The sequence below is a fragment of the Alosa pseudoharengus genome, unplaced genomic scaffold (assembly GCF_046254945.1).
Source record: "Alosa pseudoharengus isolate Yale_2024_CS ecotype anadromous, Long Island Sound unplaced genomic scaffold, YU_APseudo_1.1 YU_APseudo_1.1_scf_34, whole genome shotgun sequence".
Taxonomy (NCBI): domain Eukaryota; kingdom Metazoa; phylum Chordata; class Actinopteri; order Clupeiformes; family Clupeidae; genus Alosa; species Alosa pseudoharengus.
Genome location: NW_027468737.1, coordinates 228,466 through 248,109, shown reverse-complemented (window position 1 = coordinate 248,109; position 19,644 = coordinate 228,466). Strand labels below are relative to the sequence as shown.

Genomic DNA, 19,644 nt, shown 5'->3' with positions numbered 1-19,644 from the left:
GTCCTTAATTTATTTATATTTAGGCTACTTGCGCAAACCCTGGATACTTTTATTTCCACACAACAATATTGGTGGTATTTGTTACATTAGCTTCAAAAGGCACCGCTTCAGAAAGCTGCACTGCTTGTGAAAGAAGGGGGTGGGGAAGGGGAGAAAGCTCGAGTAGCCGAGAGAGACGCCGAGAATGATCGGTTGAAAGCGGAGGTCAACAACCTCAAACGAGAGCTTCAACAACTCCGAGAGACCAGCCACTTGGAGTGCCACAGAGACATTTTACAGGAGATGAGAGCTGGAATCGGAGAACTTCAGGCGACGCTACGTGAGCAGAGAAGTTATTCGACGCCTGAGAGACCAATCCCCAGGTGCACCTCGACACCAGCTCCAGAAACGTCCTCCTTGCAGATGTCTCCATTGGCCCTCTCCGTCACACTCAACGACAGCATCCAAGTTCCTAGTCAACACGCAGACGTGACCTTGCGTGATGTTGGTCCCGAAGACCACGCTAAGATTCACCAACAGAGCTACGGCCAAGTGGGCAGATACGGATGTCTGTTCTTCAGGTCCATCGTCACAGAGGAACACTATAAAGCCTGGAGCAAAACCACCAGCTGGGATGGAGCGAAGGGCAAGCGAGCACTGCCGCAGAATGTGAAACACTTTGTGGTCTCAACACTACAACGAAAGTTCCCTGCTATGGGGGAGGAGTGAACTGAAGGACTGCATCAATAAGATCAACGAATTCCTCCGCACAACACGCAGATCTTCCCAGGGATTCAACATGCTTTAAATTTAGACTGTAGAATGTTGAATGTAGACTGTTCATTATTATAGTGCATGAAAATGCACTATACTGTTCTTCCAAGTCTTCTTATTCTTACGATTATTAGAGTGCATGAAAATGCACTCTACTGTTCTTCCTAGGCTTCTTCTTCTTCTTCTTCTTCTTCTTCTTATTCTTCTTCTTCTAACGCAGTTAATGCAGCTTCAACCGTTTAACGTAGAAACTTCATTCAAACTGCGTTGCGTAGGTCTTACTTATGACATGTGGGCTTTGTATTTTTCATCTTTGTAACTTTTATACTTTTTAAACTATTAATTAAAAACTGCTCAAAATTTCCCCATAGACTTAACATGGGCTGATGACATCACAATGGACTAATTAACTTGATTTGCACCTGGTATCATCTTCCAGCTGCTCATCTAGGCCCCATCAAAGAATCAGTTCAACTGATTGCACCTGTATCAACTGCTTTCTACTGAACTAGACCAACTCTCTCTGTCTCTCCATTCTACAAGGATATAAGACACATTTCCTCCAACTTTCTATCCATTCATCCTCTTCAAACCATTCACTCATCCACCCATTAAACTATCCATCAACATCCATTAAACAATCTGCCTATCAACATCCATTCAACTTTCTGTCTATCAACATCCATTACACTATCTACATTTAACTTTTGAACTATATACTCTGTCTCATGCTTTAAGCATACAATATGGCTCTATTAAGACTGCCGTTAAGCAATTAGAATCCTATGGCAGGTGTTCGGGCCAGCTGCATTAACTGCCAGTCTCAGGCTTTAAGCATACAAACTGGCCCTATTAAGACTACACATCCTGTCCAACTGCTTCCTCTGCCAAAAACTGTTTCAAAATAAAAGTCCTCACTACAATATTTCACTGTTAAACAATTTAACCCTTTAAACTACTGAACTTTTTAACTGTTCAGCCATTGTAACTGTTACTTGTCATCAACTATGACTCCTACCCACTGTAGCTAGTTATCTAAGTAAGCTAAGTAACTTGGTTAGCATAGTTAACATGCTAGCATGTTAGCATGCTAGTTAGCATGCTAGTTAGCATTTTTAGCAAAACTGCTAAAATTGATTAGCTAAGTTAGCTAAGTCACATGGTTAGCATAGTTAGCATGCTAACATGTTAGCATGCTAGTTAGCATTTTTAGCAAAACTGCTAAAAATGATTAGCTAAGTTAGCTAAGTCACATGGTTAGCATGCTAGCATGTTAGCATGCTAGTTAGCATTTTTAGCAAAACTGCTAAAAATGATTAGCTAAGTCAGCTAAGTCACATGGTTAGCATAGTTAGCATGCTAGCATGTTAACATGCTAGTTAGCATTTTTAGCAAAACTGCTAAAAATGATTAGCTAAGTTAGCTAAGTCACATGGTTAGCATAGTTAGCATGCTAACACGTTAGCATGCTAGTTAGCATTTTTAGCAAAACTGTTAAAAATGATTAGCTAAGTTAGCTAAGTAACATGGTTAGCATAACTACTAAAAATAAAAACATTAGCTAAGTTAACTAAGTTAAGTATTATCCACCTATTTAACCGTTCAATCATTCCAACTATATTAAACCTTATCTACCAAGCAAATCATTTAACCATATAAACTATCCACCTATTTATCTGTTCAGTCACTCCAACTATATTAAACCTCATCTACCTAGCAACCAATATAGTTTGTTTTTACTCTGTATGATATTTTACATCATATTTTTTGCATTTTCATGCACTGTATTTCCTTCAGGAAATGCTTTTCTAGTTCTTATTATTCTTCTTCTAACGTAGCTAATGCAGCTTCAACCATTTAACGTAGAAACTTCATTCAAACTATGTCACGTAGGTCTTACTTAGGACATGTAGGCTTTGTATTTTTCATCTTTGTAACTTTTATACTTTTTAAACTATTAATTATTAACTTTTATAAAATCCCCATAGACTTAACATGGGCTGATGACATCACAATGGACTAATTAACTTGATTTGCACCTGTATCTTCTTCCAGCTGCTCATCTAGGCCCCATCAAAGAATCAGTTCAACTGATTGCACCTGTATCAACTGCTTTCTACTGAGCTAGACCAACTCTCTCTGTGTCTCTACATTCTACAAGGATATAAGACACATTTCATCCAACTTTCTATCCATTCATCCTCTTCAAACCATTCACTCATCCACCCATTAAACTATCCATCAACATCCATTAAACAATCTGCCTATCAACATCCATTCAACTTTCTGTCTATCAACATACATTACACTATCTACATTTAACTTTTAAACTATATACTCTGTCTCAGGCTTTAAGCATACAATATGGCTCTATTAAGACTGCCGTTAAGCAATTAGAATCCTAGGCCAGGTGGCCAGGCCACCTGCACCCTATCAGTTTCTCAGGCTAACCTTTTAAACTATCCAGCTATTTGACTGTTCAGTCAGTCCAACTATATTAAACCTCATCTACCTAGTTCAGTCATTCCAACTATATTAAACCTCATCTACCTAGCAAATAATTTAACCTTTTACACTATCCACCTATTTAACCGTTCAGTCATTCCAACTATATTAAACCTCATCTACCTAGTTCAGTCATTCCAACTATATTAAACCTCATCTACCTAGTTGTCATTCCAACTATATTAAACCTCATCTACCTAGCAAATAATTTAACCATTTGAATCCTATGGCAGGTGTTCAGGCCACCTGGATCTCAACTGCCAGTCTCAGGCTTTAAGCATACAAACTGGCCCTATTAAGACTACACATCCTGTTCAACTGCTTCCTCTGCCAAAAACTGTTTCAAGATAAAAGTCCTCACTACAATATTTCACTGTTAAACAATTTAACCCTTTAAACTACTGAACTTTTTAACTGTTTAGCCATTGTAACTGTTACTTGTCATTAACTATGACTCCTACCCACTGTAGCTAGTTAGCATGGTTAGCATAGTTAGCATGCTAACATGTTAGCATGCTACCATGCTAGTTAGCATTTTTAACAAAATTGCTAAAAATGATTAGCTAAGTTAGCTAAGTCACATGGTTAGCATAGTTAGCATGCTAGCATGTTAGCATGCTAGTTAGCATTTTTAACAAAATTGCTAAAAATGATTAGCTAAGTTAGCTAAGTCACATGGTTAGCATAGTTAGCATGCTAGTTAGCATAGTTAGCATAACTGCTAAAAATGATTAGCTAAGTTAGCTAAGTCACGTGGTTAGCACAATTAACCTGTTAGTTAGCATAGTTAGCATAACTAATAAAAATGATTAGCTAGGTTAGCTAAGTCATATGGTTAGCATTGTTAACATTTTAACATTGTTAGCATGCTAGTTAACATAGTTACTTGGTTAGCATTATTAGAGTGCATGAAAATGCACTCTACTGTTCTTCCTAGGCTTCTTCTTCTTCTTCTTCTTCTTATTCTTCTTCTTCTAACGCAGTTAATGCAGCTTCAACCGTTTAACGTAGAAACTTCATTCAAACTGCGTTGCGTAGGTCTTACTTATGACATGTGGGCTTTGTATTTTTCATCTTTGTAACTTTTATACTTTTTAAACTATTAATTAAAAACTGCTCAAAATTTCCCCATAGACTTAACATGGGCTGATGACATCACAATGGACTAATTAACTTGATTTGCACCTGGTATTATCTTCCAGCTGCTCATCTAGGCCCCATCAAAGAATCAGTTCAACTGATTGCACCTGTATCAACTGCTTTCTACTGAACTAGACCAACTCTCTCTGTCTCTCCATTCTACAAGGATATGACACATTTCCTCCAACTTTCTATCCATTCATCCTCTTCAAACCATTCACTCATCCACCCATTAAACTATCCATCAACATCCATTAAACAATCTGCCTATCAACATCCATTCAACTGTCTGTCTATCAACATCCATTACACTATCTACATTTAACTTTTAAACTATATACTCTGTCTCAGGCTTTAAGCATACAATATGGCTCTATTAAGACTGCCGTTAAGCAATTAGAATCCTATGGCAGGTGTTCGGGCCAGCTGCATCAACTGCCAGTCTCAGGCTTTAAGCATACAAACTGGCCCTATTAAGACTACACATCCTGTCCAACTGCTTCCTCTGCCAAAAACTGTTTCAAAATAAAAGTCCTCACTACAATATTTCACTGTTAAACAATTTAACCCTTTAAACTACTGAACTTTTTAACTGTTCAGCCATTGTAACTGTTACTTGTCATCAACTATGACTCCTACCCACTGTAGCTAGTTAGCATGGTTAGCATAGTTAGCATGCTAGCATGTTAGCATGCTAGCATGTTAGCATGCTAGTTAGCATTTTTTACAAAACTGCTAAAAATGATTAGCTAAGTTAGCTAAGTCACATGGTTAGCATAGTTAGCATGCTAACATGTTAGCATGCTAGTTAGCATTTTTTACAAAACTGCTAAAAATGATTAGCTAAGTTAGCTAAGTCACATGGTTAGCATAGTTAGCATGCTAACATGTTAGCATGCTAGTTAGCATTTTTTACAAAACTGCTAAAAATGATTAGCTAAGTTAGCCAAGTCATATGGTTAGCATAGTTAGCATGCTAGCATGTTAGCATGCTAGTTAGCATTTTTTATAAAACTGCTAAAAATGATTAGCTAAGTTAGCTAAGTCACATGGTTAACATAGTTAGCATGCTAACATGTTAGCATGCTAGTTAGCATTTTTTACAAAACTGCTAAAAATGATTAGCTAAGTTAGCTAAGTCACATGGTTAGCATAGTTAGCATGCTAGCATGTTAGCATGCTAGTTAGCATTTTTTTACAAAACTGCTAAAAATGATTAGCTAAGTTAGCTAAGTCACATGGTTAGCATAGTTAACATGCTAACATGTTAGCATGCTAGTTAGCATAGTTAGCAAAACTGCTAAAAATGATTAGCTAGATTAGCTAAGTCACATGGTTAACATAGTTAGCATGTTAGCATTGCTAACTACTAAAAATGCATTAGCTAAGTTAACTAAGTTAAGTATTGTCCACCTATTTAACCGTTCAATCATTCCAACTTTATTAAACCTTATCTTCCAAGCAAATCATTTAACCATATAAACTATCCACCTATTTAACTGTTCAGTCACTCCAACTATATTAAACCTCATCTACCTAGCAACCAATATAGTTTGTTTTTACTCTGTATGATATTTTACATCATATTTTTTGCATTTTCATGCACTGTATTTCCTTCAGGAAATGCTTTTCTAGTTATTATTCTTCTTCTAACGCAGTTAATGCAGCTTCAACCGTTTAACGTAGAAACTTCATTCAAACTGCGTTGCGTAGGTCTTACATAGGACATGGGGGCTTTGTATATTTCATCTTTGTAACTTTTATACTTTTTAAACTATTAATAAAAAACTATTCAAAATTTCCCCATAGACTTAACATGGGCTGATGACATCACAATGGACGAATTAACTTGATTTGCACCTGTATCATCTTCCAGCTGCTCATCTAGGCCCCATCAAAGAATCAGATCAACTGATTGCACCTGTATCAACTGCTTTCTACTGAACTAGACCAACTCTCTCTGTGTTTCTCCATTCTACAAGGATATAAGACACATTTCATCCAACTTTCTATCCATTCATCCTCTTCAAACCATTCACTCATCCACCCATTAAACTATCCATCAACATCCATTAAACAATCTGCCTATCAACATACATTCAACTTTCTGTCTATCAACATCCATTACACTATCTACATTTAACTTTTAAACTATATACTCTGTCTCAGGCTTTAAGCATACAATATGGCTCTATTAAGACTGCCGTTAAGCAATTAGAATCCTATGGCAGGTGTTCTGGCCAGCTGCATCAACTGCCAGTCTCAGGCTTTAAGCATACAAACTGGCCCTATTAAGACTACACATCCTGTCCAACTGCTTCCTCTGCCAAAAACTGTTTCAAAATAAAAGTCCTCACTACAATATTTCACTGTTAAACAATTTAACCCTTTAAACTACTGAACTTTTTAACTGTTCAGCCATTGTAACTGTTACTTGTCATCAACTATGACTCCTACCCACTGTAGCTAGTTAACATGGTTAGCATAGTTAGCATGTTAGCATGCTAGTTAGCTTTTTTAGCAAAACTGCTAAAAATGATTAGCTAAGTTAGCTAAGTCACATGGTTAGCATAGTTAGCATGCTAACATGGTAACATGCTAGTTAGCATAGTTAGCATTACTGTTAAAAATGATTAGCGAAGTTAGCTAAGTCACATGGTTAACATAATTATTTATGTTTATAGCATAGTTATCATAACTAATAAAAATTATTAGCTAGGTTAGCTAAGTAATATGGTTAGCATAGTTAACATTTTAATATTGTTAGCATGCTAGTTAGCATAGTTACTTGGTTAGCATTATTATCTTTAACATAGTTAGCATAACTACTACCAAACATTGGAGCCATTCCAACTATTAGTTATCGTCAACTATCTGCCTAAATAATTTAACCATTTCAATTATCAACCTATTTAATTGTTCAGTCATTCCAACTATAGTAAACCTTATCTACCAAGCAAATAATTTAACCATATGAACTCATCATATTTTTGCATTTTCATGCACTGTATTTCCTTCAGGAAATGCTTTTCTAGTTTCAATATACGTTTTCTCTGAAGCACTTTCCCGACTTCGTCTTTCTATAGGCTAAGCATATCATGGAGATAGAGTAGAAAACTGGATTTAACTGAACACATGTAACTAAGTAAACTGATTGTTTACTCTACAGTAGGCTATGTTCCCCCTCTCAGGCTGTACAGTAGGCCTATTGAAAGTAGACTAATGAGCTTAGACACATTAGCGCTTCCAGCCTAATGACTTTCACACATGAATGATTTACAGTAGACACATTAGCGCTCCACGCAGTGGCGTAAATATAGTTGGTGCAGCAAGTGCAGTCGCACCAGGGCCTGTGACCTCCGTCGCTACCCCCGCAATGCAATTGCTGGAAAATTCTATACCGGTCCTTTCTGACTACCTGCGTGCCTTTGACCAGGCCAAGGCTACAGCGCAGACACTCGCAAATAAATGGGGGTTCAGAGTACATTTGAAAATGTTAGAGCACGGAGAGTGAAGCGTCACTTTGACGAACTATCGGAAGATGAACGCTTAACAAAGGCGAACACTTTAACAGGGGGAATTAATTGGGCATGGATCATTGTGCTGAACGGTATTTGTCAATGAGCAGAAACACACACGACATTCAAACTATTGATAAGATGTACTGGTCTGTATCTATAGGCTAACATTGGACAAATAAATGACACTGACTCGCCATATCCTGACTCAGGAAAAAAAAAACATTTTTTTGCTTTGCCGCAAACTTAGCAATGAAATCATAGGCCAGTTTGCAGGTAGCCTAACGTCTTTTTCATAGAAGGGAGAGCCTAGTCTCTCCTGTGACATGGAGGTGCGCAAATAGTTTTTAATAGCCTGTTCAACTTCGAAAAGCTTCGTTCACCCGATGCCAGTCACTGATCGCAATTTCAAAGTTCGGAAAGCTTCATCTTTTTAAGTTTTAAGTGCAGTGGCCCCTATCTGCCCCCTTTGGAATTATATCTCGAGCCTATTATAAGGTCCAGTGCGTTATGTCCTGGGATTCGGATGTGCTCAAAAAGAAAAGAAAAAACACTTTTTTATAGATGGTTATGAGGAGCAATATGAGAGAGAAATTTGATGATCATTGATCGTTGTTTTGGGACGTTAAGCCTTTTCCATAGGCGTCAGTGAAGGAGATTGAAGAATGACCATTTTTTTATACGAAAATATTTCTTAACTACAAAAACTCAGTGTCTAAAAACTCAGTGTCATTCAGACTCAACCCTCTTGTTGTTTTATTATCTTTTTCGTTGTCGTTTGAACGTTGGCAAGCAGGCATGTTGCGGTTTCAATTTAAGTGAAATTTCTACAGTAGGCCTACAACATGCTGTAGGCTGGGCTACTGTCAATGTACTTGTACAGGTAAATGTTCAACAATTGCTGGTGTACAGGTTATATAATCAATTAGCTAAATCATTTGTCCAGCTGTTTAAACATTTTTTCGTGCTACATTCAAATGCTAAAGGTGCTTTGATATATTTTTCGTTTGAACGTCGGCAAGCAGGCATGCTTTGGTTGCAATGAATGAGGATAATTGCTTTTTTTTGCATTATTTTGAATATGACTCTCTCCAGTCTCAACAGCACGTACCTTTTCCACACGCCAAATTCTAACACACATAGGCTATCCCCTCTCGCTTTCTCTCTCTCCATCCCTGCACACGGTGCTTTCTTAAAGGAGCTGCACCATTTTACAACAATTGCATCTACATTTTCATATTAGAATGTTTTGTCAAGTGTAAGCTTAAACTACCGTGCTCAATTTAAGTTCCCGTGCCCCCGCTGCGTCATGGAAGCAGTAAGTCAGTCGCATCAAAAATAGTAGTGGCACCCAAGTGACACCTTGTGGTTGTTTGTGTCAACTGCAGTTTGTGCCATTTCTGCCGAGAAAATGGGGATCGTGATTCCTGAAGGAACCCGTCCAAACTTAACAGGGACCCACTGTATGCGACAATTAGTGGGGGGCCCTTAATACATCTGGGCCCAGGGGCCCGAAAGTTCATAATCCGCCCATGGCCAGTTCCTTTTACATTCTCCTCCCAATCTTTAGTTTGCTAACCCCTGCAGATGCATCATGCCTCCCCTCTTCCGTCAAGGGGATGCAGTTCCTCAATGGAGAAGCAGTTCCACATCTCACACTAACATCTACTTTCTTAAAGGGATGGCAGTGCCGGTTCACGGAATCACGTAAACACGTGGATCATGTTTCCAGTTTATACTGGAGTAGGGTCATCCCTCCGTTTTCACAATTCTCCCGAAGGCCAGCGCTTTCGAGGATATCTCCTCTCGTAGCATGGCTTAAAACTAGCCTTCCTAATCCCAGCACTTATCACCTGTCTAGAACTGACTCTTGACTGTGTAAAACCGGCACTCACTGATGCACTTTTCGTTATTGTGCTCTACCTTCTAAATTGTTTTAATTGCACTGGCATTGTGGGAGAATTGTTTAAGCTTTAACCTGTTTACTGCATTGTCAGTAGCCTGGAGGACCAGCATGCATTTGAAAATCTCACTGAACGCAATTGGATACCACTATACGATCAATGTTAACTGACTGATTCCGGACTTCGACGCAATTGGATGACACTACGTCTGTCATCTGTTTAGATCGCCTCTGGCCCGCCATATCAGCTACGCAGATATGATTGGTTCCCCGCGATGCAAGGGGCAAAAGTTACGTGCATCATACTCGTTGCCAGACTGGAGTCTCTGGCTGAGCAAACGCTTCCGTGAGAACTCTGGATTTCCAGGGTACATTGTCAGTCGCTTTGATTAAAATGTGCCGGCCACATGTAATGTCACGTGAACACACACCCCTCCACTCATCACTCAAGGGCCAGTGCTTGGCGCATGACCAGTGGCGCAAAAAGTGGGTATGCGCTATATGCGGCGCATAGGGGCGCAGCTCCATGGGGGCGCCAAAGCGATGGTAAAATATATATATATATATATATATATATATTTGGTATTTTCTATATGTAACTACTGCTGTCCGTTTCTAAATCATTTCAACTTTTTCTCAATGTTCTATAACATTTTAGAGGACTAACAGGCTAGAGTAGGCGCCCTATCTCATAAGATTCCATTATAGAATTTTGACATAGAAGAGGGAGTGGGGGCACCGTGAGCGCTGGGCGAGCAGATAGGCCTACGAGTAGTGAGTTGCCGTCTATGGAAAAAGATGGATACAGCAAAAAAAAGCTGTTGACGACTAAAAATAGAAAAAGAAAGAGGGAAAAGGAGATGGCATGTCAAGGGATGCAACAGCAGTTAAATAAGTGGACGGTGAAAGGCAACAGGTAGGATTTAAAGTGATGACGTCTGTACTTGGAGGCTTGCAAATATGAATGTTAACAGACTAACTAACGTTTGTTAAGCATAATGCCGATTGAAACATAGCCTATTCCATTCAGATAGCTAGGTGGCTACCATGCTCATACTGCACTTTTAATGGCCAACTGCAAACAGAAATGTCATGCTAGCAGTAACTCATTACATTTTTCCATATCCTAACAATGAAGGCTCCTTGTAATAACTTAATATTGTGTTGTCAATGTGGTGCAAACAAACAAGGCTAGAGTGCCTATCAGCCTTATCCATTGTGAGCATTAGCTGGCAAAAGGACGTTATGAGAACCGTTTAGACTCTCTTAAAGTGGCAATGCACCATTTATCAATACTTATCAAGTATAACATCAAGTTAAACATCAAATTGGCAGCATTTCTTTAAAAACATATTCAATAGACACTAATACACAGTAGGTAATAGTGTAAATTATTGGTCTTTTGTTTTGCTTTAGTTTGTGTGTTTTTTTTTTGGGGGGGGGGGGGGGGGGCGCCAATATTGTTGTTGCATACCCCTCAAAAATGGGTAGTTGCGCCCCTGCGCATGACTAATATAATTTTTGCATCCAGTTGGGCGATATGTACTGCTTATTTATCTCCTCATTGCTAACTTTACTCATTGACTCTCCAGCAGGCAGTTCTAAACTGTTCTATCCTGCCAGAGTTGGTGCAGCTGGTATAGCGAGCTCGCGTTAAGTCATTCTCAGACCTCCTCTGCTCTCTGAGATGCATACGCACCAATGGTACCCCAGCACTCATCTGTTCGTTTGTCTTGTCATATTTCAGTTACATGTTTCTTCCTCCTGTCGCATACAGGCATTAATTGTCCTGAAGTCCTTTGTCTACGTTGCAAGGTCATGCTTCCCTCGCATTACCGATGCTGCTCATCTCATTTTGGGGGGCTTTCCAAGAGCAGGTTGCTAAGGTGTAGCTCACACGCATCCATCTTGCCCTTGGGTCTGCAGCTCAATGAATTCATCTCACTCTAGCAGCTTCAGGTGAGCTATCGAACCAGAACACACATCTGGCTTCACAAGCACTAGTCTTTAACAAAACTAGTCATAATGCTCATCTATCCTAAATATTAAACCACATGTCTTCGATTCGAACATACTCAAGCACCCATATCAACTAACTCTTCATTGCTCCGGTCCCAAGCATCTGCAACCACAAGCTCTATTCCCCTGCATTGATCCTGAGTACATCATGTTTAACCTTAACCATGTTTTGCTTCTCTGGTCCCCGTTCACTTCCATGGTTCACTACCTTAAACTACGGCTCACACTTCACCTGATTTTCAGCAGCCATCTAGCTAACGTGCTGCTTAAATGTAACCTCTCTCCAAAGAGGTTCACTTCTCACTCATTCCGCATCGGCGCAGCCACGACTGCCGCCTAAAAAGGGCTATCCACATGATCCATCAGGATGCTAGGAAGGTGACCTTCCGATGCCAATACTTGATACATCAAACTAACTCCTCTTGACGTTTTCGATGCTCAGAAGTTGCTCTCCCATGTTAACTCAGGTACCTCATTTTACCTTCACAAATCCTGGTGGCGGTGGTTAAATTCTGGCATTCGCCTTGCACTAATCACTGAAACATATCGGGGCCTAGCATGCCGGTAGCTTGTGGTGATTTAGTCTCAGCCATGGGCATGTTGCCCTTTTCACTGGTTGCCCAGCTCGTTCGACGCTTATGGTTCAGGTCACTTCTCGCCAGTTGCCCGGCTTGTGATGCTCTTCTAGGTTGCCCTAGACACTGGTTGCCCAGTTCGGTCCAGGTTGCCCTGGATGCCGGTTGCCCGGCCATCACATCGGTCTAGGTTGCCCTAGACGCTGGTTGCCCAGCTCATGGTTCAGGTTGCGCCGTACGCCGGTTGCCCGGCTCGTGACGCTCGTCTAGGTTGCCCTAGACCAGGGGTGGGCAAACTTTTTGGCTCAAGGGCCACATTGGGTTTCGAAAATTGGCCGGCGGGCCGCACAACAACCCCCCCACCCCCCATCCCCCCCCGAAACACACACATAAAAAAAAACATTTTTTATAACCTATAATTTAGTATGAAAAAGTATTTGTTTTAAAATATTAATTGCTTAAAAATACTGCTAATTTTATGCTGTTTAACAAATGTATAAATTGTGCACTGTCGCTTTAAGACAGTCGCTTTAATTCACGCTTATTTCTCAATGATCTTCTGCCTGCTACGGTATAGCTAGTGCTGTACCTATGGCTGAGCCCTCTCACACTTTTTAAATGGTCAGTAGTGGGAACTACTCCTGCCTTCATGATTTCCTTTTAAAAGTTTCTTATAAGGAGATATCAATTATCAACAATGACAAGCCAGCTGGAACCTGCGGCTCTCTCTCCCTCTCGTGAGTGCAGACGCGTTCCCAATTAAATGGATTGCATGTTCACGTTAGATCTGCTGCAAAGGAGATAACTAAGAGTTAACTTAGTTTAACATGATGTTATCTCTATTTAACATGATGTTTTGACATTGACATTGTAAACGTTCTCTAAGGAGAGTGAAAAGCAGTTTGCAGTAAAGCTAACCAACGTCGTCTCTATCGCAGGAAAAAAATAGCGAGCAGCCTGATAACCAAATGAAATGCTCAGCGGGCCGGATGAAAGTGCTTGGCGGGCCGGATCTGGCCCGCGGGCCGCAGTTTGCCCACCCCTGCCCTAGACGCTGGTTGCCCAGCTAATGGTCCAGGTTGCCTTGGACGCCGGTTGCCCGGCACGTCTCATGGTCTAGGTTGCCCTAGACGCTGGTTGCCCAGCTCGCATAAGCACTAAAGTCCAGGTTGCTCTGGATGCCGGTTGCCTGGCTCGTCATGATGTACTAGCTTGCTAGTCACTGGGCGCCCAGATCGTGAAGTGCTTATGGTCCAGGTTGCCCGGCAGCTGCATTGGTCTAGGTTGCCCTAGAGGCTGGTTGCCCAGCTCGTCAAGCTTCTAAATCCCACTATAGCAAAAGCATGCTGCCGGCCCCATTACAACCCTATGTTAAAAGGTTAACACCTAGCCACTTTAAAATTCTGTCGGCGTCTTGGCACAACCTCATCACCCCTGCCCAGACATGCTGTTTAAATTATCTTGTATGTATACTATGTCTTTGCTCCTCTCAGAACCAGGTTACTGAGTCACCGCCCTGGCGGGCATCACTCAACCTTTTGGGGGTAGGCTCCCCGCCCCTGCCTTCATCCATCGGCAGGAGACGAGATCCGCTCATCGCTGGACGGATCCGAGACGGGGCCTACGCCAAAGACTGTTACCTATTCAGGACTCTTTATCATGCTTGTATCCAAGCCGTTCCTTTACTAATTAAATTGTTAACTGATTCTATTCTGTCTACTGAGTCTTTCTGGTAGAAATGCAGGTTCCAGGGCAGTTGCCTCAGTTCACCATTAGATATGCAGGTTCCAGGGTAGTTGCCTCAGTTCACCATCAGATATGCAGGTCCACAGCGGTCCACACAGTAGACAGCGGTGCTTTCTTCATGAGGTAGATCAGGTGTTTTGCTTAAAATGTCACAAAAAACATACTTTGAGAAGACATGACATGAGATCACCAAATCGCCTCCACCAAATGGTGCTCCTCTCATGGGTAATCTCTGCAGTGGTGAGGTGTGATGATCAGCTCACAGTGGTGAGGTATGATGATCAGCTCACAGTGGTCATTCTGCAGTGGTGAGGTATGATGATCAGCTCACAGTGGTCATTCAGATCACGTAACTGCTGCCCTCATTTAGAGTGCACCTTGTTCCTAGTCAGAAAAAACATCCATCATCAGACAGGCAATAAAAAGGGAGGTAGAAATGGAAATAAGCTTTAATGAATAACTACCTCTGTTGTTACAACAGGAACTGACTCTTGATCAATAAAGACTCAAACATTTCAATCATTTGTCTAAAAAATACAATTTATCTTACCTGGCTGGGTTGGTGGATGTTCCTGTTTGTTTTCTTCTTCCATAATATAAAGAGGCTAACCAGAACCCCACATATGAGGACTATAACAGCAACTACACTGACTACAATGGCAACAGTGTTTTTTCTTTCAGCACATTCAGTGTCAGAAGATGTTGATCCTTTTCTCAAGACATCAAGATCCAGCAACTCACACCTACAGAGGTCACATAAATAAGTACACTTTAGATACGTGACTAACAGCTGAGTGTTTAATCTGAATCTGGAAACATGTAAAGTGTATGAACTCAGTGTATGTGTGGTCTGCAGGATGTGAAGGATCCATTTGAGTATGTGTCACCTACACACTCACTACACACACTATCTGCAGACGATGTGCCTGTCAAAAAAGAAATCAAATAAAGGTTGGTACATAAAGGGCTGATATTAAATGCAGTGCCTTTCTTTCTTTTCTTCACTGTGTGTGTGTGTGTGTGTGAATGTTTCCAACTTTCCACATTATTGTCATCCTCTCTCTATAGGATAATTAGAGTATTTCCTAACCTGTTTTTTTGATGTACTGCCCTGGTGAGCACTTTGTGTGTTCCACAGCTCCTCTGCAGCCATCTTTGATTGGGTCAGTGCAGTAGTGACCTTCCAGAGGCTCACAGAGTGTGTCTGAGGTGGAGCTGCACGCCCTCTTCACTCTTAGACCTGCAGCTATATTTGAACATAATATATTGATTATAGAGTTCGTAAAATAAACATTTCAATTGCAATCAACAATGAAAAGACCAAAATGTATAGTAGGCACAAAAATAAAATAACAAAACTGCTGAGGTATTTGCTTACTGGAGTCACAAACTGTGCAGGATCTGCACGACACAAGTCCATTGGGTGCATCAGTGTAGAATGATGAAGGACACGGAACACATGTTGTGCTGATGAACTCTGTGCAGTGTCTCCGCACATAATAACCTTTAACAAATAAATCAACAATTAGAACATACGTACCGGTATATAAAACATGGGTTTATGTCATGGAGGTATTATATATAACTGGAGAGAGTGACTAAGTCCCGCCCCCATTAATTTCAATGGCCCATGCTAGGCTAGCTACTTCAGCCAAAAAAGCATGAAATTGACCGCAGCCATCTTTACGAAAATGGCGTTTCATGGGTGTTCGTTTCCGGCACCAGCTAGAATTAGCCTATTAGATTCCACGTTACAGACGAAGACAACTTAAGGTACAACGGTATGTCGTTGATGAAGATTGGCCATTCCCTCAGAGGAAAAGAAGTTGTTCGGGAACGCGCCTCACCTCGTTATAAGTGCAAATTCATTTAATTGGTTGGGAACATTTTGGGAATGGTGGTAAAGTTTGCCCTGTCTCTGAAGTCCTAGGTTATTTAATGTGATGTTCATATGTGATAATAATTTGGACAGGTTGTAGGCATATTACGCAATAGGCTATCCAACGAAAATTACTATTAATTAAGTAGACATGAAACGTGTGGATAGCTGGGATTTTTGCTGCACCCAGTGTGAATTTGCAGCTTGTTAAGCCTAGGCTACATTTGCAGGCAGACGGAATGAAGCCAATGCAAGTTAAACTTCCGATAGAAGCGCACATCCCTTGGGTATTGTGGTTCGAGCAGGCATAGAGTCTGCAACTGTTGTTGGACATTTGGCTTTTGCCTCGACTGGCAGCCTGAACATTTAAATCAAATGCATAGCCTAATCATGTCAATGTTGCAAGAAAGCAAACGAAATAAGTCATTGACATTTGTTTCGTTTTAAAACACTTGGGGAGACATAGGTTACATGATCCAGACGTTGCGTTCTACAGAACTACAGCCTGTGCGTTTTAAAATAGTCTTCATACACAACGCAATAAGTAGGCTAATAATTGGATATAGGTCATTGCTATGTATCTGCCAAAGTGTATGGTCATAGTCAGTTACTTTAAGGTAATTGGTACCCCGCATATACAGCAAATAATAGCCTAATATGACAACATTAACATTTGTCTTTTATTTACCACAAAGTCCGGTAGTACGGCCTAAACCATGTAGGCATTAAGTCAAGTATCAGTAGCTTAATCCAAGTAGTTAGTTGTTTTATTTGTCGTCTTCCAGAAATGCAAACCAACATGGACGCGCGAGGACGCTCGTGCCCAACACTAAACTCGTGCATGAGCTGTCATCTACCAATCAGCATGTAAAAACTGGTGCCGGAAGTTGCAACCATGTAACGCCATGTTTTCAAAAATGTCGGCGGCCAAATGCCATGCTAAGTGGCTGAAGCTAACCCTTCAAATCCTGACCCCCTGGTTTATGTTAGGGGTGGGCGATATGGACAAAAAATAATATCTCAATATTTTTTGTGATTTTGACGATAACGATAATTAGTCGATATCCTTTAAAAAAATGTTTTTGTTAAAGTCTGAGTTACTTTACAGCTCATTATTTATGAATAGCATCATTACAATAATAACCAATAACCTAACCTGTGACTTTTTAACCAAATCAACCAATGCATTATCACTCTATGACACATTTCCAATTCTGCCCCCACTTGTGTGTGTGGCAATGACATGGTCTAGCCAGCTACAATAGAGAAGATGAATAGGCCTAACAGTTTCCCAAGAGAAAGTCTGAAGCTGAAGTTCCTTTCAAACCTTTACATAGTGTGGTGACTACAAACAGGTAGTCACGAGAGGCTATGTACGGGAGATAACTGTGCGGACTCGTTCCAAACAGACGCAGATTCCTCAGTGACGTTGATTCCTTTTATTGTCCAAACATCGAGATAAAAAACATCCAAGCAGCCAGGCAGGCAAGACGAGACATAATGTGCAAAGATGCAATTGCGTTGTTTCTATGGTAGGATACGGTCAACAAAAAGTATCCTCTCCCGACTCACCCCCTATCCATACAGCCATACCTATGCCCAGGTGCATATATTCATTCATTCACTACTACACGTCGGCCCACGTGACTTTGATGCTAATTACATGTCAAAATAAAAGTACCAATACAACACGAACGCGCACACACACTCACACACACACACAGGAGTGGCATACGGCCGCTACATCCCAGCCCCTAATTATAACACTATAATAATTACAAAAAACACCACAAAACATACAATCAAACAAATGTCCATGCTTAATATTCCATTAAGGGCGTATAGTCATCTTCTTTCGCAAACAAGTCGAGTCTAGGCCAGAGGTTCAAGCACATAGCCTGTCAAGGTGATCTTTACCACCACCTTTTGTCATATGAGTAGGTAAGTCAGTCAAAACTAATTGTCTCTTCAGACCTCTGCTTCCAGTAGCAGACAGACTTTGGTTATTGGCCTATCTAAACAATTGCTCTTAGTCTTGATAAGTAGCCTTCGTACTAGTCCTTTTCTGTCTGGAAAGGTTTGAATGACCTTTCCCATGACCCAGGAATTACGAGGTGCTGTCTCGTCCACTATAAGCACTATATCTCCAATCACAAAGTTGCGTTTCACGCCGGTCCACTTCTGGCGTTCCTGGAGCTGTGTCAAGTACTCCTGGACCCATCGCTTCCAGAACAGATTGGCCATGTACTGGACTTGCTTCCAGCGGCGACGAGTGTAGAGGTCATCCTTCTGAAACTCCCCTGGTGGTAGAGATGGGGATGTTTTCAGCAGCAACAAATGATTAGGGGTCAATGCCTCCAAATCATTAGGATCAGTAGAAGAGTTGGTGAGCGGACGACCATTAATGATGGACTCTATTTCACAGAGAACGGTATGAAATCCGTCCTCGTCAAGATTCTGTACCTTAAAGGTAGAATTGAGAACTTTACGTATGGATCTTATCAATCTTTCCCAAACTCCCCCATGATGTGAACCAGTAGGAGGATTAAAGCTCCACTTGATACCTTTCTGCAGAAGAATGTCATTAATCTGAGCGTGATTCAAGACTTCAATAGCCTCCCTCAGCTCACGCTCTGCTCCAACAAAGTTTGTTCCATTATCAGAGCGTTTTTCCTGGACTTGGCCACGCCTTGCTATAAAACGTCGCAGTGCATTGATAAAAGCGCTGGTATCCAAAGAAGATGCTACTTCAATATGGATCGCTCGTATTGTCAAACAGGTGAATATGACTCCATATCTCTTCACCATGCTCCTTCGGCTCTTGACTTCAAAAGGCCCGAAGAAGTCCACTCCTACCCTGGTGAATGGAGCTTCTTCTGGACAGACTCTGTCAACAGGCAGATCTGCCATCTGTTGACACCCTGGAGCGGCTTGCAACCTACGACAGACAACACACTTGGACAGGATTCTTCTTATAGCTGTGGTAGCACCTGGAATCCAATACCTCTGACGTAATCTTGACAACACATAATTGCGTCCACCATGGCCCACCTCTTCATGAATATGTTTGAGAAGAATGTTTGAGATGTGGAAATCTTTGGCTAATATGATGGGATACCTACTTTCTTCAGGCATAGCAGCCCTACTTAATCTTCCACCAACTCTCAAAACGCCATCCTCCAACACTGGCGAAAGCTTGTAAATGGAGCTGTTCTTCCTAACACTCATGCCACTCTGCAGGCTGGTAAGCTCATCAGAAAACCGCTTTCCCTGGCAAAACTTGATAATTTCAAATTCTGCCTTCATTAGTTCTTCCACTGTGAGCAAACCACTACAGGCCTGGGCTTTGATCACCTCAGCTTTATTCTCTGAGGAAAGGTGCTGTTGCTTACTCAAGTTCAGCAGCCTCTTTTTCTGGCTGAGGGACAAGAGCAGATTCTTAAACCTGAGGATCCAAGCCACGGTCCTTTTCAGATGAATCCAAGAGGAGAAGTGATTGACTAAACAAGTGGTAGCGTCCACCTCTGACCCTTGCATGGCGTTCACTGTAACGCTAACCTTGACCTCTGGATCATCTGGTAGGAGTTTACTTGAATGATCTGGATT

General features: G+C 41.1%; 1 protein-coding gene across 3 annotated transcripts in view; it reads right to left on the bottom strand.

Annotated features, from left to right (window-relative positions):
• The window catches only part of LOC143101384 (tumor necrosis factor receptor superfamily member 14-like), a 147,428-nt gene that overhangs the window by 45,027 nt on the left and 82,757 nt on the right, over nt 1-19,644 (bottom strand). The window contains exon 10 of one of the 3 annotated variants that reach the window (XM_076264690.1): nt 15,628-15,663. The exons of the other annotated variants lie outside the window; for them this stretch is intronic. The gene's annotated coding sequence lies outside the window, so the exon portion shown is untranslated. Of the gene's footprint in view, nt 1-15,627; nt 15,664-19,644 lie in introns of those variants that run through there. 3 annotated transcript variants of the gene reach the window in all.